This window comes from Stegostoma tigrinum, chromosome 16 (genome assembly GCF_030684315.1).
Source record: "Stegostoma tigrinum isolate sSteTig4 chromosome 16, sSteTig4.hap1, whole genome shotgun sequence".
Taxonomy (NCBI): Eukaryota; Metazoa; Chordata; class Chondrichthyes; order Orectolobiformes; family Stegostomatidae; genus Stegostoma; species Stegostoma tigrinum.
In genome coordinates, this window is record NC_081369.1 from 6,234,221 (window position 1) to 6,256,750 (window position 22,530).

General features: G+C 48.9%; 1 protein-coding gene and 1 long non-coding RNA gene across 5 annotated transcripts in view; one reads left to right on the forward strand and one right to left on the reverse strand.

The window, feature by feature from the left end:
- The window catches only part of vac14 (vac14 homolog (S. cerevisiae)), a 320,684-nt gene that overhangs the window by 92,243 nt on the left and 205,911 nt on the right, over window positions 1–22,530 (reverse strand). The window lies entirely within an intron of this gene.
- The window catches only part of LOC125459857 (uncharacterized), a 110,607-nt gene that overhangs the window by 77,382 nt on the left and 10,695 nt on the right, over window positions 1–22,530 (forward strand). Inside the window, exons 2-3 of the long non-coding RNA XR_007249131.2 lie at window positions 12,796–12,956; window positions 19,582–19,777. This is a non-coding gene — a long non-coding RNA (uncharacterized LOC125459857). The remainder of the gene's footprint in view (window positions 1–12,795; window positions 12,957–19,581; window positions 19,778–22,530) is intronic.

Genomic DNA, 22,530 nt, shown 5'->3' on the forward strand with positions numbered 1-22,530 from the left:
TCCGATAATTTTGTTCACAAAATGTTGGTTGAGGTCAGGGCAGGACTGGGACTGGACTATCCTCACAATGTTCAGGAAGAGCAAAGTAAGAGAAGTGGATGGACGGACAACTTTGTGAATCAAAGTGTTCATTTTAACGAATGGTTTGCTATTGGGAGCCAGTGTAAAGATAAGTCATTTTGTTGGAATTGAGGAATGTGAACAGAACCACTGGGGAAGAGTCGTACAAGCCACTGAATTGTGGGAAAGTGGCAGAGGATGAGATGTGGAAACAATGACACATGGCTAGGGCAACAGTGGTGATAAAGAAATGCAGAAGTTTCTATCTTGTGTGCAGGGATGTTTTAAATACAAGGAAGCTGCTGGCACTGAATCCAGTTCTATAAATGAAATGTGGCAAAGGAATGGTCAAGGAGCATCTGAGAAACAGCAAATCTGACTAGTACTATGCTCAATACCAAAACTGAAAAGATGATTAGGCCGGCAAAGATTAAAATAAATTTGACTGGAAAAAAGAAGCCAAATTCATCAGCACAACAGCATCAGTCCAATAAACTGGCAACAAAAAGTGACAGATAAGACAGTGCACAAACAATAAAATTGATTCAAACTTAATGTACAAACCAAACACATTTCCACGGGAAATGGGGCTGAGGTAAAGGCAAAGCATAATAAACTACAGTACCTTAGGAGAGTAGAGAATTTAAAATTCAAGTAAGATTTCAAGAGATATTCGACAAATCATGGCTTTAACAAAGAAAATCATTGTTAAAATACGCAGGAAAGGATAAAGGTTCACTGATGATTTTTTTCCTGAGGAAAGGACATCTTACTGAGAAATAGTTCAGATACAACACAAATATATTTTCAAAGTCCAATAGAAGTGGTCCAAGATGTTATTAAGCAACAACCAGATAGGGTAACTTGTATAAGAAGGGTGACTAAACATGCTGATGATACTTAAAAGTGGAAAAGGTGCTGTGCTGAGCTGAGAGATCACTGAGTAAGTCAGAGTGAGCCATAATATCAGAAGGACATGATTACACTGGAAAGGGTGCAGAGGAAATTCACCAGGATACTACCTGGAATGGAAAAGCTCAGTTATGAGGAGAATAGGATAGAATCATAGAATCCCTACTGAGTGGAAGCAGGCTGTTTGGCCCATCTTGTCCACACTGATTGTCCAAAGAACATCCTGCCCAGATAGCCCACCATCCTATCCTATAACACAGCATTTACCACAGCTAATTCACCTAATCGACACATCCCTCGACACTGGGCAATTTACCACGGCCAATTCAATCTAACCTGCATATCTTTGAACTGTGGGAGGAAATTGGAGCCTCTGGAGGAAACCAATGCAGACACAGGAAGAATGCGAAAACTCCACACAGACAGTTGCCAGCGGGTGGAATCGAACCAGGGTCCCTCTCACTCTGAGGCAGCAGTGCTAACCACTGTGCCACGCCAGGGACAGGCTAGGTTTTTTTTTAAAATCCTTGGAACAGAGGAGGCTGAGGGGGTATCTGACTGAGGTGTACAAGGTTATGACAGGCATTGACGTGGTAGATCACAAGAATCTCTCCCCCATGGCAAGTGAGTCTATGACCAGAAGACACAAATTTAAGATGAGGAACAAGTGGTTTAGAGAAAATCTGAGAAACATTTTTTTCTACCCAATGGATGGTACAAATATGGAACTTGCTGCCTGAGTGGGTGGTGGAGGCAGAGATTCTTGCAACATTTAAAAAGTGCTTGAATGAGCTCTTGAAATGCTAGGACAGAGTAGGCTATGGATCAAGTCCAATAAATGGGATTAGTATAATTTGGCGTTGGTTGGCATACAAGTGGTGGGTCGAAGGGCATGTTTCTATGACCATGCTGGAGGACTGGAAAGTTGCCAACACAGCGTCTCTGCTCAGTAAGGGAATGTTAGACCAATCGACCCAACTTTAGTACTGGGTAAGCTTCTACCATCCATCATAAGGGATATGTTAATGTTTATAAATAAAGAAAAGGTTAATCAATGAGGCAAATTTGCAAACTAAACACGTATCTGACAAATAGAACCCGAAATGTAGTCAATGCTGTGACAATAAACTTTCAAAAAATATTTAGGAACAGCCACATCGTATTATTAACTGATAAAACTAAGGCACACCGAATTAAATGGATGAGAATGAGGAGGAATTTGGGATCTTAGCTCATACTTGTTCAAGAAGCTTAAAATATGGATACCATAAAAGGACAAAAACAATGGTAGTCAGAAAGAGTGCATTAGAAGCAATGAGTGTGAAGATTGACCACTCACACTGGAACGAGTCAAAACGTTTGCAGACTTTGGACAGATAATAACAAAAGGTGATTGGAAATTATGGCAGATAGTAAGGTCAGAAGGAATTTTGTGAAGATTAAGCATGTGTGCATTAGAAAATTCAAGCATACTAGAAGGAAAAACTCCTAAGGCGCATAAGAAAATTCAAGCGTGCAAGGAAAAACTCCTAAGGTGAGAAAGTGTGAAGCTGGATGAACACAGCAGGCCAAGCAGCATCTCAGGAGCACAAAAACTGACGTTTCGGGCCTAGACCCTTCATCAAAGAGGGAGATGGGGAGAGGGTTCTGAAATAAATAGGGAGAGAGGGGGAGGCAGACCGAAGATGGATAGAGGAGAAGATAGGTGGGGAGGGGATAGGTCAGTCCGGGGAGGACGGACAGGTCGAGGAGGTGGGATGAGGTTAGTAGGTGGGAAATGGAGGTGTGGTTTGAGGTGGGAGGAGAGGGTAGGTGAGAGGAAGGACAAGTTAGGGAGGCAGGGACGAGCTGGGCTGGTTTTGGGATGCAGTGGGGGAGGGGGAGATTTTGAAGCTTGTGAAGTCCACAACCGCTCGGTTTGCAATAAACAACTGCACCTCCCAGTCGCGAACCATTTTAACTCCCCCTCCCATTCCTTAGACGACATGTCATCGTGGGCCTCCTGCAGTGCCACAATGATGCCACCTGAAGGTTGCAGGAACAGCAACTCATATTCCTCTTGGGAACCCTGCAGCCCAATGGCATCAATGTGGACTTCGCTAGCTTCAAAATCTCCCCCGTCCCCAATGCATCCCAAAACCAGCCCAGCCTGTCTCTGCCTCCCTAACTTGTTGTTCCTCTCACCCAGCCATTCCTCCTACCCCCAAGCCACACCTCCATTTCCTACCTACTAACCTCATCCCACCTCCTTGACCTATCTGTCTTCCCTGGACTGACCTATCCCCTGCCTACCTCCCCACCTATACTCTCCTCTCCACCTATCTTCTTTTCTCTCCATCTCCGGTCCACCTCCCCCTCTCTCTCTGTTTATTCCAGAACCCTCACCCCATCCCCCTCTCTGATGAAGGGTCTAGGCCCGAAACGTCAGCTTTTGTGCTCCTGACATGCTGCTTGGCCGGCTGTGTTCATCCAGCTTCACACTTTGTTATCTTGGATTCTCTAGCACCTGCAGTTCCCATTATCTCTGAAAACTCCTAAGGTGCTATGTTTTATCCACTTCCTTGCACTGTTTCCGAAATCTAGACAATAAACAAAGATTTATGTAAGAAAATAAAGATTAAGAAACGTAGTGTGTTAAGACTTAAATTTAAAATGCCATATGTAAGCGTAAGCCAAATGGAGGAGTGCTTGAAATTCCAAGAGCAAAAAGAACTCTTTAAAAATGGCATCAGAAAAGAAAATGTGCATATTTGAACCATTTGATCAGAGTTGACAGGCTATGGACTCCTCTTCTAGAGGGGAGTTGGACAGCAGCAAAGGGACCAACCCGGCGCATAGCTAGTTGATAGATGTTATAATAGTTGCAGATGAGCTACAGCGAATGCGCGTGGATATGAGCACTGTGACATTTCATACGAGCTGATCTGCTGGTGGCAGCAGCAGCACAAGATTGAGGGGCTTTGGCTACTTTGGAACATTCTAACAAAGAACAAGAGTGGGGCACTCCACCATTTGATCTGCTCCACCATTCAAGGAGGTCATAGCTGATTTGATTTCAACCTCAACTTTATACTTCTGCATACGCCCGTTAATCTTCCAACTCCTTGGTAATCAAGAAGCTACTTGCCCCTGCCTTAAAAACATTTAAAAATTCTACATGCCCTGCTTTTGAGGGAAGAGAATGCCTCATAACAGCTCCATCACTGTTGGCCCCACACTCGGCTAATTATTTAAACATTTCCATCTGCCTTGTGAACCCAGAACATGAACTAAAGGGACTTTAAGCAGTCCAGCACACCCATATGGAGCTGCTTTGAGTATTTATAGCAATGTTCATTCTGCATTTCTTTCTACCAGTTCAGCTAAAAAGATACACGATCTGGACAACAGGCTTGCCACTTGTCAGTCCAAGTAACATTCATGCCACACAAATGCCAGGCTGAGACCATCACCAATAAGAGACAATCTAACCATGGTCCCTTGACATTCGATGGTGTTACCATCACTGAATTCCCCACTATCAACATCCCAAGGGTTACCACTGATCACAAACTCACCACGTAAACACAGTGGCTACAAGAGCATGTCAGAGGCTAGGAATACTGCAGTGAATAACACACCTCCTGACTCCCCAAAACCTGTCCACCATCTACGAGGTGCAGCTCCAACAGTCAATAAGCTTGACACCACCAGTACTGCCGAAATTCACCAAAGATTCTCAGACCAGTACCTTTCAAACCCACAACCCCTTCCATCTAGAAATACAAGGAGCAGCAGATATATGGGAACAAGTTCTCCAAGTCACTCACCATCCTGACTTGAAAATATTTTGCATTCCTTCACTGTTGCTGGGTTAAAATCCTGGAATTCTCTCCTTAATGGCATTGAGGATCTACCTATAACACATAGGATGCAGTTGTTCAAAAAGGCAGTTCACTGCCACCTTCTCAAGGACAACTAGGGACGGGCAACAAACACTGGTTCGGCCAGCGATGCTCAAAGCCCTCAAATGAATAAATTTAAAGAAGCTGGTAATCTGGGCTCCCAATGAAATGCAGTCATTTGAGTGATGCGGACAACCGGGAAGGGGAGCGAGTCTATAAGCAAGTGCTTAGTGGGCATTGTGTGGTGGTTATGTTAGACTACAAAGAGATCTTGAACAATTGGGTCAATAGACTAAGGTGCGGCAGATGGAACTGAATTTAGATAAACGAGAGGTGTTGCATTTAGGTAAAACAAACCAGGACTTATTCAATTAAAAGTAGGGCCTTGGGTAGTGTTGCAGAACAGAGAAACCTAAATGTTCAAGTGCCTAATTCTTTGAAGTTTGTGTCACATATCAAGAGGGTGGTTAAGGCAGCAATTAGCATACTTGCCTTTATTGCTCTGATGTTTGAATATAGGAATTGGGGCTTCATGTTGGTGAAGCCTTTTCTGGAGTACTATGCCCAGTTCTGGTCTCCCTGTTACAGAAAAGGAATGATTAAATTGGGGGGGGGGGGGTCAGAAAAGATTTACCAGGATGCTGCTGAGAATGGAGGGTTTGAGTCATCAAGAGGGGCTGGGACATTTTCTGCTGGAGCTTAGGTTGAAAGGTGACTTTATAGAGGTTTATAAAATCATGAAGGGCATAGGTAAAATCAATGACAGGTGTCTTTTCCTTAGGGTCAGGGATTTCAAGGCTAGGGGGCATATTTTTAAGGCAAGAGGCGAAAGATTAAAAAACAACACAAGGGACAACTTTTCTTATACAGAGTGGCTCATGTTTGAAACGTACTTCCAGCGGAAGTGGTGAATGCGGGTACAGTTACAATGCTTGAGACATTTGGATAAGTGCATGAACAAGAAATGTTTGGAGGGATATGGATCAAGCACAGACAGATGGGACTTGTTTAGTTTGGGATTATGGTCAGCACGGACTGGTTAGACCAAAGGGTCTGTTTCCAAGCTGTATGGCTCTATGACTATTAAGAGGACAGATAATACCAGTGGGTTAAGGGGGAAGTGTTACAGAAAATTACAAGTAGTTGACAAGTGTCCAATGAAGCCAAATAGAAGGCACAAATAAATCCACTCACCCATGGTGGATGTAGATTAAACTTTTGAAACAACAAGTAATGTATACTCAAAGGAAATGAGGGAAGAGTAATGAGAAAAGGAAAATTATGGGAAAATTGGATAGCTCTTTCAAAGAGTTGACACAAGCATGTTGCGCATTTTATGAAGGCATTAAAAATGATCAAGCTGAAATGCATGATTGACAGAATGTAAATACAGATTATTTGTGGAATCGCTTCATAGACATTTCTACTTCAAGTGTAGTAATAGATGAGATTCAGGATCAGTGCTCTTGTTAATGAGCACCATTCAAGAGCCTTCACTAAACACACACTGACAGTACAAATAGGTCTACAGCTAAGAACAGAGATTGCCTGGAACAATATACTCTGCTCAAAATGAAAGCGCTGTTATGGAAAGTTATTTGACATCAGTTATTAAGCTACATATCCATCTAGACATTAAAATACACTGGAGTAGTAGGGGGTCATGGGTGCATGGGAATACTGAAATGTTTGATGCAATAGGGGAGCTTTGAAAGGATGATTTGTGATGTTTCGAGCACATTTGGAGAGAATTGTCCAGGTATGACATGATGGTGAGGTATTAGGGCATGGCAGCAGGAGGCAGGTATATGTGGACTCTGGGTTATGAAGTTAGTTGGCATGGGGTAGGTACCAGGATCCAGGCTGGGCACAGGAGCAGTTTCATTGTATCACTGATGAAACTAACAGGAGATTCTTTGGTGCAGGACTGTAGTGGGTGTTTCGTTTGAAAGGAAGACGACTATACCTGTGTCTTTTTAATCACCAGAGGCATCTCAACATGGTGTACACAATCCCATATTAGACAAAACCAAACCTTAATGTAAAACGAGATTGCTTTTGATTGTTAAGGACTTTGAAAATGTAGGAGAAAAGCATTCGAGCAAGTAAAATCTGCTTTCCAGATACAACTGGGTTCATAAGTAGATTGGTTCAGAGATGTCCAAGTTCTTCAAGGACCGCAACTTTCCCCCCCACAGTGGTCGAGAACGCCCTTGACCGCGTCTCCCGCATTTTCCACAACACATCCCTCACACCCCGCCCCCGCCACAACCGCCCAAAGAGGATCTCCCTCGTTCTCACACACCACCCCACCAACCTCCGGATACAACGCATCATCCTCCGACACTTCCACCATCTACAATCAGACCCCATCACCCAACACATTTTTCCATCCCCACCCTTGTCTGCTTTCCGGAGAGAGTGGTCTCTCCGTGACTCCCTTGTTCGCTCCACACTGCCCTCCAACCCCACCACACCCGGCACCTTCCCCTGCAACCGCAGGAAGTGCTATACTTGCCCCCACACCTCCTCCCTCACCCCTATCCCAGGCCCCAAGATGACTTTCCATATTAAGCAGAGGTTCACCTGCACATCTACCAATGTGGTATACTGTATCCGTTGTACCCGGTGTGGCTTCCTCTACATTGGGGAAACCAAGCGGAGGCTTGGGGACCGCTTTGCAGAACACCTCCGCTCGGTTCGCAATAAACAACTGCACCTCCCAGTCACGAACCATTTCAATTCCCCCTCCCATTCTTTAGATGATGTGTTCATCATGGGTCTCCTGCAGTGCCACAATGATGCCACCCGAAGGTTGCAGGAACAGCAACTCATATTCTGCTTGGGAACCCTGCAGCCCAATGGTATCAATGTGGACTTCACCAGCTTCAACATCTCCCCTTCCCCCAACGCATCCCAAAACCAGCCCAGTTCGTCCCCTCACCCCACAACCAGCCCAGCTCTTCCCCTTCCCCCACTGCATCCCAAAACCAGCCCAGCCCGTCTCTGCCTCCCTAACTGTTGTTCCTCTGACCCATCCCTTCCTCCCACCCCAAGCCACACCTCCATTTCCTACTTACTAACCTCATCCCACCTCCTAGACCTGTCCATCTTCCCTGGAATGACCTATCCCCTCCCTACCTCCCCACCTATACTCTCCTCTCTACCTATCTTCTTTTCTCTCCATCTCCGGTCCGCCTCCCCCTCTCTCCCTATTTATTCCAGAACCCTCACCCCATCCCCTTCTCTGAAGAAGGGTCTAGGCCCGAAACGTCAGCTTTTGTGCTCCTGAGATGCTGCTTGGCCTGCTGTGTTCATCCAGCTTCACACTTTATTATCATAAGTAGATTGGGGCAGGTTTGACCATTAATATCTCCTTGGTGGAGTCTGGTGGAACACTGAGTTGTAGGAGATTGGTGGTAGAAAACCAAACCTGAATTTTGTTGCTGAGGGCAAGTGGTATCGTGAAGCAGTGTCACTAACTGGGCAAGCAGGGAGGATTGCTTGGCAGAGCTGCGTTTGACATGAAAGTGTCATATCAGAGTGTCATATCAGAGTGTCTCAAAGCACTTTACAGCCAAGTAAGTGTAGTCACAGTTTTAATGAAGGCAAAGAGGCTGCCATGGTGCATACACCAAGTTCCAAATTAAATAACCAGCAACGCTGACTGAAATCTAAATATTGGCCGGGGACTGGAGGGAACACTAACAGTGGGATCTTTTGAGCCCACCTCAGATAGATCAGACCTTGGTTTAACATTTCATCTGAAAGGTAGCACCTCCAACATTGCGCCAATCCCCTCAGTTCTGATTGAAGATATTTTTAATTGACTTGTTCAGGCAAGAAATGAAACACAGCTGGAGCAGGTGGAATGTGAATCCGGGCCCCGGCACTGACACAGAGGTTGCCACAGCTCCACCTCAAAAGCTAGCTTACCCTATTGGTTGTGAGATTATTGAACCTACGACTTTCTGGCTCTGATGATGCTTTCAACTGAGTCACATCTGCCAAGTTTAGACAATATTGACAATTTAAACAAGACACTGAAGCAGGACAAAATAGATGTGAGAAGAAATTGCTGGACCAAGAAAAAGATACTTCTTGCTCACGGTAGAGGATACAGTTTATTCCATATAAAGTAATGTTTCAGTTTGCTATGGTGCAGCTGTATCCTTTTAAGCTCCGAGTCAAATAATTAAGTAAACAGGCTAAGACAGAAAATTAAACTTAAGATGGAGTACTTTGGCAATTGGTACTTTGTCGTTACGCTCAATTTATGTGCCAGAGGCACCCACATTTTGAGAATTTGTATATTTTGAATATATTATCGGATGATCTATTGTATTGTTGATAGTGAGTTGGACATTTTGTCTTACATTCTGTGAAATATCTGATATAGTATTAAGGTGAATGTGCGTCCCACTGAGACCACAGATAGCTAATTGCTGAGTAAATTCATCAGTGTTCAGAGCTCAAACCATCTAGTGCAAAGAAAAACAATCATGGTTATTGCAGATCAGTCATCTCAGTGCTCCCACCAACAGGACATCTCTGCAGGCGTTCCTCAGGGTAGTGTTCTAGGCCCAACCAACTTCAGCTGCTTCATCAAAAGACAGAAGAGGGAATGGTTACCGAGGATTATACAATGTTCAATTCCAAGTGCAACCCTAAGAAAATTAAGCAAATGTGCTTTGAAGCAGTAGACCTATACAATAAAAATGCTTGGGATAATAAGTGGGAAAATTACTGACATGCCATGAAATGCCATGCAATGGAATCTCCAAGTGCAAACACGATCCATTTCTTTCAATACAGTATGTAAAGTTACCTTCCGAGTTGTACATCATCCTGAAATTTATAATGTGAGAATGCATACTTTTATTAGATGCAGTATTCTTAGATAATTTAATGAGAGCCTGCATGATGTTAATTAAAGTCACAGACAGTATTGTTAGACCAAATGTACTGTTCTGCCTTCCACTCTAACCCTCCATGACATGGCCCTTCAACTCTTCCCCATACTTCTTTCTGGGGCACCAAATTAATTTTGGTAACTCTGAGCCATCTTACAACACTCATGCACTGTATGGAGATTTGCACATTCATCTCATGTTGGCGTAGGTTTCCTCAAGGAGCTCCGGTTTCCTCCCACAGTCCATAGTTGGGCAGGTTAGGGTGGATTAGCCAAGCTAAAGGTCCATAGTGTCCACAGATGTGTAGGTTAGGTGCATTAGCCATGGGAAATGCAGGGTTGCAAGGATAGGGTAGAGGGGTGAGTCTGAGTGGGATACTCTCTGGAGAATCAGTGTGGAAGCAAAATTAGAGTCAGAAAGCAGTAGGTTCAATAATCTCCTGACCAATAGAGGAAGCTAGCTTTTGAGGTAGAGCTGTGGTAGTCTCTGTCAGTGCTGAAGACCTGAATTCACATCCCTCCTGCTCCAGCTGTGTTTCATTGCTTGCAGACGTTTTGTCACCATTCTAGGTAACATCATCACAACACCTCTGGTGAACTATCGGTGTTCAGTCCTGCTTGCAATTTGTGTGTTTGCTGGGGTGGGTGCCAGCACTTGGTAGCTAGTTGGTGTTCTTGAATCTTGATTGCTAGTTTCCTTCTGGTTTCCCCTATGTATTGTTTTTGGCACTCTGTGTGGTATGTTGTATATAATGTTGGATATTGTTAGTTGAGATTGTTGCATCCTTTATTCTCATCAGTAACTGTTGTAGTGTAGCTGTCAGTTTGTCAGCTACCATGATTCCAAGGAGGTGCAGTAATCTAGTGGTCATCTCAGATACTTTGTCAATGTATGGTCAGGTGACTAGTGTCTCTGGATGTGTTGTGTCTTCCTGTTATGGTGTGATGTCTTTTATCAGCAGACTATGCTTTTGGAACCACGCAAAGACTGCCAAAAACATTACACAGGGCACACCAGAAGGAAATCAGCCATCAGGATTCACGAACACCAACTAGCTACCAAGAGACATGACCAGCTATCACTCAATTCAATATACATGGACAAGGAGGGACACCAATTCGACTGGGACAATGTAGCCATCCTGGGATGAGCCAAGCAAAGACACTCAAGAATTCCTACAGGCCTGGCACTCAAACCAGAGCTCCATTAACAAACATGTAGAACTAGACTCCATATACCAACCACAAAAAAACAAATCCTTAAGTGATGCCACCCACCCCTGCAAACAGAGACATATAAATAGCAAGTGAAACAGACCACCAATGCTTCACCAGAGTTGTACTGATGTTACTAGTATGGTGACAAAACGTCTGCAAACAAACTTACCAACTCGGCGAGCAAGTCAGCAACCGCGTGTAAGTCATTATTTGCTTGATAATTACAGACTTGGCTCCCCCAGTTGTCTTGCTGTGTAACAATTTATAGCCCAGACTTCAGCGCCAAGTCAGCACCATGACTGCCAACATTAAGTCAGGTGTTTGGGACATCTGAGATAAGCAGTCAAAACACTTAACTGCAGCAGTTCGATTCTTTCCAAATTCACAGAATCCCTACAGGTGGAAGCAGGCCATTTGGTCGGTCGATCGCACCCAGACCCACTCCCTTTATCTTATCCCTGTAACCCTGCATTCTCCATGGCTAACCTACCTAGCATACACATCCCTGGAAGTAGGGGCAATTTAACATGATCAATTCATCTAACCTGCATTTCTTTGGACTGTGGGAGGAAACTCACGCAGACATGAGGTGAACGTGCAAACTCCACACAGTTGCCAGAGGTTGGAATTGAACCCGGGTCCCTGGTGCTGTGAAGCAGCAATGCTAACCACTGAGCCACTGAGCTGCCCACGGCTCATCAAAAACTGGGTCAACGCTGCTCTGAGGGGGAATGGAAGAGACCACCATAGGTGGAGCTTAGGTACATCAAGGTGAGGATCTTAATGCTTGGGGTAAAAAAGATTAAAAATTTTCCTATTTCAAGATCTTTGCCAAAAGACCAGGGGTACGTCTCAATGCCAATACCCACTTCAGTCCCAACACCTACACCTCTGCCCCAAGTTCAGTCTTTGGTCCAAGCATCAGCGTAGCCAAATCTAAAATGACATTGACACAGAATGTTGTAATGTCAGAGATACTGTCCCCATGGCCCAAGGTTGCCAATCCTGAGTGAAGGGGTTTAATCAGATGACCGTTTGCTTCTAACTGTCTTGACCAATTAAATCTTCCTTTGCACCTTGTCATTCAACAACCTTTAGAAGTAATAATCAGAATTGCTCACAGCAAAGATAAGTAACAGATGAAACTTCAGGGTCACTATGACTTTTCCCTCCAACAGTGTCAAGAAAGATTAATCTTGAATTCATGGACATACCATGACTGTATTTAACAAGAGTACTATTCTGAATGGATAAGTTTAAATTGAGCCAAAGGGTCATTTCTAGATACAAACTACCATTGACACAACTAAATCACATTAGTTCCATTCAATGATCAGCACAAGCAAGCATTCAAAAACATAAAATGGATAAAGCACTGAAACTAGGAGTGTACAATTATATAATTCAGCAAACAGATGCATCATGGCTTGGCAGCAAAGCACAAAGTAAATAGTGGGACTACTTCTTAAAAACAGGTTTGGTCAGGAAACCAAATAAATACATTGTCAGGAGACAATCTGACAGTATCAGGAACCTAAGAAAGCATATGGGACTTGTGAAACCAATCTGACTGTCAATGTGAAGAGGCAAACTATGTGGGCACCGCATGTGTCAGGAAAATTCAATTCCTATCCTAGAACAATAACCTAGATTGTACCAGACTATACCAAACCTAATCTGGTGAAGAACTAAACCATTCCTATCTCAAATATATCTTAGAAATGGCATCCTTTAATTGAATATAGCCCCCAGCAATCACAGGAGCATGTTAGCTTGGTCTATTATAGTGGACTTGTCTATTTGTCACAGGGGGATCTACAGCTGAACACTGGTGGCAGCAGTGGAGAAAATTGGACTGAAGGTCATTGCTTCACAGCCAAACAATCACATGGGTTGAAGAACAGACTGAAAGAAATCAAGAAAGAACACTGACACCAAAGGAGAGTACTCCTCTTTAAACAGTGCCTTCTGTAAGTACCATTCACACAGTGACAATGTTAAGTATTGATCTTTAGCCAGGAGGCACAATCCCAACAGCTATCTTGCCTGATGGCAACTCTAAAGACTGGTATAACTGAGTCAGTGCCAGTGATTCCCTGCAGTGAAGTGATGTAACTGTTGGCAGCTAACCCTCTAAGTGAAAAACAGGTCCCTCCCTGCAGTGCACTTTTGAATGCAGTTGACTAGCAATTTCTTGGTGGTGGTAACGATGTCGGAAGTGTGGCTGGGCCAGTCAGCAGGACACTTCAGGCTGTTTGTTAATATGGCAGGCAGGAAGCAGCTAGGAGCCCAAGTTGGGTGAGGAGCCAAGCTCTGTCTCTGAATTGGGCCATGCCAGAGTTTCAACAGCTGCATCAGCAGCTCTTTCAAAAGATACATGCGAAAATTGGACCTTGTTGGCTTGCAGCTATGCCCAAGGGATGGATCTTGCATTCCAGGAGCCTCCTGTTTAATCATTGAAGTTTGGCAAACCCAGTCTAACGGTGTATTAAACGGAAAGTTTGCTGCACCATTTGCTTTGAGTACATCAGCCACAAATAGACTTGAGGGTACTAGAAGTGTTCACGCATTAGAAGATAGGGGTCTGTGTGTTGAATGAATTAAATTAAAATAACATTCACCTATTCCCAAAACACCTCTTGACAAGGTGAAAGATTGAAGGTATGAGAACATCGAGATTTTACACGCTTGCAAACTCACTCCATCACTTAACTATTAAACAGGCGTGGCTGTGTACTGACAATCATTCTTGGAATCACTGATTCAGCATTCAGGAATAATCCATGGAACAGTTTCTTTCTGCTTCTCCACAGTGCCAGGTGGAGGGTAAAGGGAAAGGAAGGGAGCCAAAGGTAGGCAACAATTTTTTGTTTGACAAAAGCCTGAGGCAGGCCACTTTTCAGTATATCAACAAGAACTACTTGATTTGTTAATCTAAAAGCAAAAACAGTGAAAATTTGCAGGAAGGCAGTGACTCCTCAGCAACCATATTATGGAGAAGGCATATCCGACGTTTTAGAATTAGGCATTCCATCCAATGGCCAACTTCCCGGAGTTTAGGCCTTTCCTCAGGGAAGAGTAGTGGGAGACATATTCAGTGTGCCCACTTCTGTATAACCATGATCCATCAGCCCTAAAATTGTACAGTCTGCCTTTTCAAACTGGGGTTGAACCTGGATGGAGTATTTTAAGCGTATTTTTAAGATAATCTGGTGGTGACTTTTAAGTCATCACTAGAGATGGTCACTGAAGTATTTTGAGGGAATAAATTGAGAGCACTAAACTGGAAGTACATTGACACTGATATATTTTACCTTGTTTGAAGTTTTCTCTGTAACAAAGCCATGGAAATATAGAGACAGAGTGCACGGAGTAGAGTGGGGAGATGCTGACACATCAATTTACAATATCTTCATCTATCTGAATGGATATAGCATTTAACAAGTGTGCTGGTGACATCTTGTGGCAAATCATTACTTAATTATATTGACATCTTGATTAAGACAAAGTTCAAACCCTTGCTATGATTAAATGTCAATCCGTCGCTAAAAAATTGGATGTAGGATGAGATGCAACCTCACTTGGGAGCACCAACAAGACCAGTGATCTTTTGAAAGCACTTCAACAAGCTCAAAGCCAAGGAGAGTGAGGTTTGCACAGACTATGTGACATCCAAGGGATTCAATCACATCCTTCAAACCTATCTTTGTTGTGTTCATGTAATATTGCCTGGTTATAAGCTGTAGATTTCTCAATAAAATCCGACAAGTGATTGTCCCAGGTAAGTGTTCAACACAGATTTAGTTTCATAATTAAATGGCGTGAAACCGTGCCCTGAGGGTATTAAAAAATATACAGGTCACAATGACTCATACACGGGCAAACCAACAGAGCTGCATCCTCGCAGTTTGCCCCACCTCACTGGTCTGATGTAGCCAGACTTGGGTTTCAATCATGCCTCTCTCAAAATCTGCTGACTTGGTCTGGGTGACAGATCCACCATTGCCACCTACCCTTAGTACCTCACCAAATTCATCATACTTCATGTCCGAAGTGGAGAACTATTCATTATTGGAGAAACCCAGCAAGTTCTCTAGTGTCTTGCAGGAAAGGAAACCCACTGGTCCAGTGCTCTACATGGTTCTAGTCCTACACCAGTGTGACTGATTCCTAGCTGCTCTCTCAAATGATTGGGAGGGGGGCTTGAGAGTCCTGTGAAAGTGCAGGGTTGAGGTGGGGGGGGGGGGGGGACAGTGTTGGCGAAGAGACGGCAGTGAGAGGGCTGTGACAGTGGGAGGAAGGCATGGGAGATCTATGGAAGTGGTGGGTAGGAGGCAGGAGAAGGAATGAGAGTCCTGTGACAATGTTGGTGGGGATGTGGCGGAGAGGTGGTGGTAGCCTGTGACAGCAGAGGTGGGGGGTGGAGGCCGCAGGGGGAGGATTGAGGATGAGGTGGGTGACAGACTATGGCAGTGAGGCCTGGGAAAAGGAGAACTCAGGAAGCAAAGCAAGAGAGCGGTTTAATTCAGAGCTTTTAGGTAAAAAGCACCAATCTTCCTATTCAGTTTTCTCATACAGGATTCAGGCTGCTAGTTTTGGATAGTTAGGCCTCGTCCATTATTAAAACATGCTACAGTTTTAGCACGAGGTAGGAGCTCCAGTAGCAGACATTATCCATTGCACCCGGTGTGGCTTCCTCTACATCGGGGAAACCAAGCGGCGGCTTGGTGACTGCTTTGCACAACACCTCCGCTTGGTTCGCAATAAACAACTGCACCTCCCAGTCGTGAACCATTTCACTGCAAAAGAGTGAGGGGATGCACCTTGGGATGAAGAACATTTTGAGACAATACTAAATAAAGTGTACAATTCTGAGGTGCACTGAGACCTGAGTGAGCATGTATATGAGCCATTAAAAGTGACAAGAAAAGAGGGAGTAGTTAATAAAACACACATCAGACTAGGCCGCATATTAGGGGCATACATGGCAACAGTAGGGGGGAAAATGGTAAAGCACTATAAAGTGCTAGTTAGAGATTGGAGAGGTTTTTGACATGTGAACAAATTGTCAAATGTGTTTAAGTGAATTTTCTTCATCAATATGCAAACATTAGAGAATTAGAGAAAGAGCAAAGCATGACTCTCTCTTGGGTAATAAGACAGGGCAAGTGGCTTGAGTGATAGGAGGACAATGCTTTGGGTCTGGTGAACATAATACCATTTGTTTTAAAACACTTACAGAAAAGGGGGGGGCGCGCGAAGGGGGGGGGGCGCGAAGGGGGGGGGGGCGCGAAGGGGGGGGGGCGCGAAGGGGGGGGCGCGAAGGGGGGGGGGCGCGAAGGGGGGGGGCGCGAAGGGGGGGGGGCGCGAAGGGGGGGGGGCGCGAAGGGGGGGGGGCGCGAAGGGGGGGGGCGCGAAGGGGGGGGGGCGCGAAGGGGGGGGGGCGCGAAGGGGGGGGGGCGCGAAGGGGGGGGGGCGCGAAGGGGGGGGGGCGCGAAGGGGGGGGGCGCGAAGGGGGGGGGGCGCGAAGGGGGGGGGGCGCGAAGGGGGGGGGGCGAAGGGGGGGGGCGCGAAGGGGGGGGGGCGCGAAGGGGGGGGGGCGCGAAGGGGGGGGGGCGCGAAGGGGGGGGGGCGCGAAGGGGGGGGGGGCGCGAAGGGGGGGGGCGCGAAGGGGGGGGGGCGCGAAGGGGGGGGGCGCGAAGGGGGGGGGGCGCGAAGGGGGGGGGGCGCGAAGGGGGGGGGCGCGAAGGGGGGGGGGCGCGAAGGGGGGGGCGCGAAGGGGGGGGGCGCGAAGGGGGGGGGCGCGAAGGGGGGGGGCGCGAAGGGGGGGGCGCGAAGGGGGGGGCGCGAAGGGGGGGGGCGCGAAGGGGGGGGGCGCGAAGGGGGGGGGCGCGAAGGGGGGGGGCGCGAAGGGGGGGGGCGCGAAGGGGGGGGGGCGCGAAGGGGGGGGGCGCGAAGGGGGGGGGCGCGAAGGGGGGGGGCGCGAAGGGGGGGGGCGCGAAGGGGGGGGGCGCGAAGGGGGGGGGCGCGAAGGGGGGGGGCGCGAAGGGGGGGGGCGCGAAGGGGGGGGGGCGAAGGGGGGGGGCGAAGGGGGGGGGGCGAAGGGGGGGGGCGAAGGGGGGGGGCGAAGGGGGGGGGCGAAGGGGGGGGGGCGAAGGGGGGGGCGGCGAAGGGGGGGGCGGCGAGGGGGGGGGCGGCGAGGGGGGGGGGGCGGCGAGGGGGGGGGGCGGCGAGGGGGGGGGGCGGCGAGGGGGGGGGGCGGCGAGGGGGGGGGGGCGGCGAGGGGGGGGGGGGGCGGCGAGGGGGGGGGGGGCGGCGAGGGGGGGGGGCGGCGAGGGGGGGGGCGGCGAGGGGGGGGGCGGCGAGGGGGGGGGCGGCGAGGGGGGGGGCGGCGAGGGGGGGGGCGGCGAGGGGGGGGCGGCGAGGGGGGGGCGGCGAGGGGGGGGGCGGCGGCGAGGGGGGGGGGCGGCGAGGGGGGGGCGCGGCGGGGGGGGTGCGGCGAAGGGGGGGGCGGCGGCGAAGGGGGGGGCGGCGAAGGGGGGGGGGCGGCGAAGGGGGGGGGGCGGCGAAGGGGGGGGGGCGGCGAAGGGGGGGGGGGCGGCGAAGGGGGGGGGGCGGCGAAGGGGGGGGGGGCGGCGAAGGGGGGGGGGGCGGCGAAGGGGGGGGGGGGCGGCGAAGGGGGGGGGGCGGCGAAGGGGGGGGGGGCGGCGAAGGGGGGGGGGCGGCGAAGGGGGGGGGCGGCGAAGGGGGGGGGGCGGCGAAGGGGGGGGGGGCGGCGAAGGGGGGGGGGCGGCGAAGGGGGGGGGGGCGGCGAAGGGGGGGGGGGCGGCGAAGGGGGGGGGCGGGCGGGCGGGCGAAGGGGGGGGGCGCGAGGGGGGGGGCGCGAGGGGGGGGGCGCGAGGGGGGGGGCGCGAGGGGGGGGGGGGCGCGCGAGGGGGGGGCGCGAAGGGGGGGGCGAAGGGGGGGGGGCGAAGGGGGGGGGCGAAGGGGGGGGCGAAGGGGGGGGGCGAAGGGGGGGGGCGAAGGGGGGGGGCGAAGGGGGGGGCGGCGAAGGGGGGGGGCGGCGAGGGGGGGGGCGGCGAGGGGGGGGGCGGCGAGGGGGGGGGGCGGCGAGGGGGGGGGGCGGCGAGGGGGGGGGGGCGGCGAGGGGGGGGGGCGGCGAGGGGGGGGGGCGGCGAGGGGGGGGGCGGCGAGGGGGGGGCGGCGAGGGGGGGGCGGCGAGGGGGGGGCGGCGAGGGGGGGGGCGGCGGCGAGGGGGGGGGGCGGCGAGGGGGGGGGCGCGGCGGGGGGGGGGGGCGGCGAAGGGGGGGGCGGCGGCGAAGGGGGGGGGCGGCGGCGAAGGGGGGGGCGGCGGCGAAGGGGGGGGGCGGCGAAGGGGGGGGGCGGCGAAGGGGGGGGGGGGCGGCGAAGGGGGGGGGGCGGCGAAGGGGGGGGGGGCGGCGAAGGGGGGGGGGGCGGCGAAGGGGGGGGGGGCGGCGAAGGGGGGGGGGGGCGGCGAAGGGGGGGGGGGCGGCGAAGGGGGGGGGGCGGCGAGGGGGGGGGGGGGCGGCGAAGGGGGGGGGGGGCGGCGAAGGGGGGGGGGGGCGGCGAAGGGGGTGAGAGAAAAGAGGGAGCCGAGAACGGAAAGAGGGAGCCAAGAATGGTGGGCCAAGAAATGAGGGAAAAAAGGAGAGTGAAATGAGGGAGAGAGGGGGCGGAGGAAGTATGGGTGGGGAATGGTATGGGGCGGGGAGGTGGAGTGGAAGTGGGGAGTGGGGATCGGGGAGGGGAAGTGGGGGGGGGGGGCGGGGATGGGAAGAGGGAAAATAAAAGAGGTAGAAACTAAATGGAGGACAGAATTTGTGTTTTGGAGGTTCTGAACTCAATGTTGAATGCACAAGGCTGTAAAGTGCCTTCATGGGTTACGAGGTGCTGTTCCTCCACTTTGCAGTCGATTCACTGGAACACTGCAGCAGACCCAAGACAGAAATGTGAGTACAAGACCAAGACAGTGTATTAAAACGGCTACTGACCACAAAGTCAGGGTCACGTCTGTGATCTGCACACAAGTATTCAACAAAACAGACATCCACATTTTGCCGTTGCAATATTTAAGGCACCACAGTGAATGCAGGAGACTAGATTGAAATTATTGTAAGTAAATCACTGCTTCACTGGAAGGCGTACAGAGACACTTTAGGACAGTGGGGAGGGAAACGGTAAAACAGCAAGTGTTATACCTCAGGCAATTGCATGGGAAGGTGCCATGGGCTGGAGATGAAGTGTGGGAAATGAAGTGTTGGGGATAACGGACGAAGGGCCCAGGGTGTCTCCGAGAGAACAGTCCCTGTGGAATGCTAACAGTAGAGGAGCAGAGGAGATGTGTTTGGTGGTGGCATCATGCTGATGGTAGTGGAAATTGCTGAGGATGATCCTTTGAATAAGGACGTTTCCACAACAGAATGTGAGCAGGAAGGAATCCTTCTGTGGTTCTGGGAATGGGAGGAAGGGGTTAGGACTGAGGCAGGGCAAATGGGTTGCACCTCTTATTCATCTTTCTCTTCAGTTTCAAAAAAAGTCACACTTGATTCAAAATGTTAACTGTTCTCTCCACAGATGCCACCAGGCCTGCCACATTTCTCCAGCAGGTTTTGTTTTTACTTTGAAATGTGCTTCATTGGCAGTAGAAAAACTCTGGGATGTCCAGGGGATGTGAAAGAGTAATGAAAATGCAATTCTCTCTTTATGTTGGCTTATGGGCAACATCGGAATTGAGCCAAGCCACACCTCTCGACCAGTCATATCTGTACAGGTAAACACAGTTGCATAGCACTCTGAAACAAGAAGATTATGCCTTTCCATAATGGGATGGCTGCTGTCAAGGCCCATCAAGATGACTCAGCTCAGAACCTGGGGCATTGACGATCTAGTCAGCTCTTCTACGCAATGGAAAGCCTCACTGATTGATCAAGGAAGCTGCAAGTAGAAAATCTAAGATCATTTGGCACTGATGAGCTTTGTTGTCAAAGCCAATCATGTGAGACAATAGGTCAGCTTCAGATGCTTTTAAATAAAAATTGCAGAATAGATTGCTCAGGAAAGAAGACAAATTTCCTTTTCTAGTGTTATGCATTGCAGAAAATCTGCTTTATCTTCTATGACATGCAAAATTTTTTCAAGGCATAAAACTGAGCTTCTTGCTTTTGCTGTCATAGCAAAGGTTCTGAGCCAGTGACCAAAACAACTGGTAGGAGATATCTTTAAGAAAACCCCCACTGATAATACTCAGCAATGATAATTCCAGACATGGAAGCGGCAGCCCAACTTTGCAGAAAGTAGAGAATTCGTCCTTTAGCCTCAGCTTCTGCACCAAACAGACTTGAGACATCTTTGAGCACGGCCTTCACCACTGGAGGGTGCATCAGCAAGAGGCAAGGCCTGGTACTGTAGCAGCTGAGCTAGAATTACACATTTCTCTCGGTGAGCTCTTGGAGCTGCACCTCAACACTTAGTATTCACCCAGGTTAAACCCGCTCAGAAAACTTCACCTTCAAGTCCTCTCACCAACTAAACAATCTTCTCTGGGACAGCAGTCCTCACCAGGAGCAGTTTGAAATTAGAGTTCCACTATTCATTGCCTCAGCTTGGCCAAGCCTACCAGAACCTGTAGGATTCAGTGCAATTCCTTCATGGTTTGTGGTACGTATGTTACAACTTCCTAAGTGGGAAGATGACAGAGGGGCGATTAAATAAAAGGTGTGCATGATCACGAGCATGATTTATTCGGCGGAATAAATGAGAAGAAACTGATTTGACAAAGGGCAGAAATTTAATTGGCAGAAGAATCCGGGGAAAGATGTTGAGAAGTAATTTTTTTTAAACACAGCATATGTAAAGGGTGATGGAAGCAAGTTCAGTCGCAATTCCAAAACGAAATTGGATAAATACATGAAAAGCAGAAGTGTGCAGGGCTCTGGGGATATAGTGATAGGGTACTACAGTTAATTGAGCAGCTTTTCAAAGAGCTGGCGAGGTGCCAAGTCACCTCATCCTTTGAAGCAAGAGCCTCTGAACAAGATCCGAGTTCAAAAGGGCCATCCAACCTTCTGTCACTCCTCGCTAACTGCACCATCACACAATTTAAATTTTATAATACACTTTAAGATTCCTTCACAAAACCATTAAATAAATTATCAAGAACTGAGATAAAGTAAGTGAGGTAAGTGTGACCTGAAGATCACAGAATCCATTGCCCTTTCAGCCTGACCCCACAAGCTGGGAAGAATCATTCAGTGTTAGATTTCAGACAGAATTAACCAATCTATGCTCGATTGATTCTCATTCCCAACCGTTTCAACATTTTTAACTTATGAAACTAACGGATCGTATAAACTTGTTCAATACGATTGCATTGGATGGGGGTACATTAGGGGAGGTATTGCACGAAGCAAATTTGTGAAAAGGACAATTTGAATACAATAAATCAGTAATTTCACAACATGAGCAATTAATATAAAAATGGCCATAAAAAGTGCCAAGTTTTTCAGGTTAGGTACCAAGGTTAAGAAGCAGAGCCAGAGACAGGCTACCAAGACACAAGTAAGAATTTGAGTTTGACTGACAGCGATCATTTGTCTCTCTCGTGGCATACATTCCAAGTTGCTCCAAACAAAGGTCATACTGAAGTGGTTCAGAAATGGTTTCCTTTACAGTCGACAATTCCCTCTTCTCTCTGCCTACTTTTGAGATACGTTTTCATAGGAGGGGGGAGGTGGGGGTGTGTCCCTGGCTCCTTCCTTCCCTCTCTCACACCGTTTTCTCTTCCTCACTCACTCACAGCCGCAGAAATCTGGAATTTCTCCTCACCATCATGACTGCCTCCTCCACGGGAAGGAGGCAGCCTCATTTACCCAGCCCCAACAAGGTGCTGGGGATAATGGGAACTGCAGATGCTGGAGAATCCAAGATAACAAAGTGTGGAGCTGGATGAACACAGCAGGCCAAGCAGCATCTCAGGGGCACAAAAGCTGACGTTTCGGGCTTAGACCCTTCATACGAGATGCTCCTTGGCCTGCTGTGTTCATCCAGCTTCACGCTTTGTTCCCCAACAAGGTGCTGCCTGACTCTCTGCCCTCCTTGCACCTTCCTATGCACTGTTTCTCTCTCTCCCACTCTCGACTGCTGTTGCTGCTGACTGAGCGCATGCCTCGGGCTGGTTGAAGCTACTCACATTAGCACAGTTCACTGCTCTTTCAGAGGCTGGTTCTATCGTGCTAATAGGCTCACTAGTGAATATTCCAAAATTCTTAGGCTTTAGCAGGTATAGTGTGACGCCATCTGGAAGCAGGCTGATTCTCTTCTCAATCTGGAAAAACAGTTGCTAGGTTAGAGGTGAACAAAAATGTGAGGAGCCAAGCAACATGGTGCCCTGAGGGGGTATTATGGCAGCCTGAACACCCTCTTATCTGGAGTTAACAAACTCAGCTTGAGAAAAGCTAAAAGGTGAGCTTAGCCAAAGTGATGGTCAGAGGACACGTGGCACCTTGAGTATCAGTCCTTTGTTTA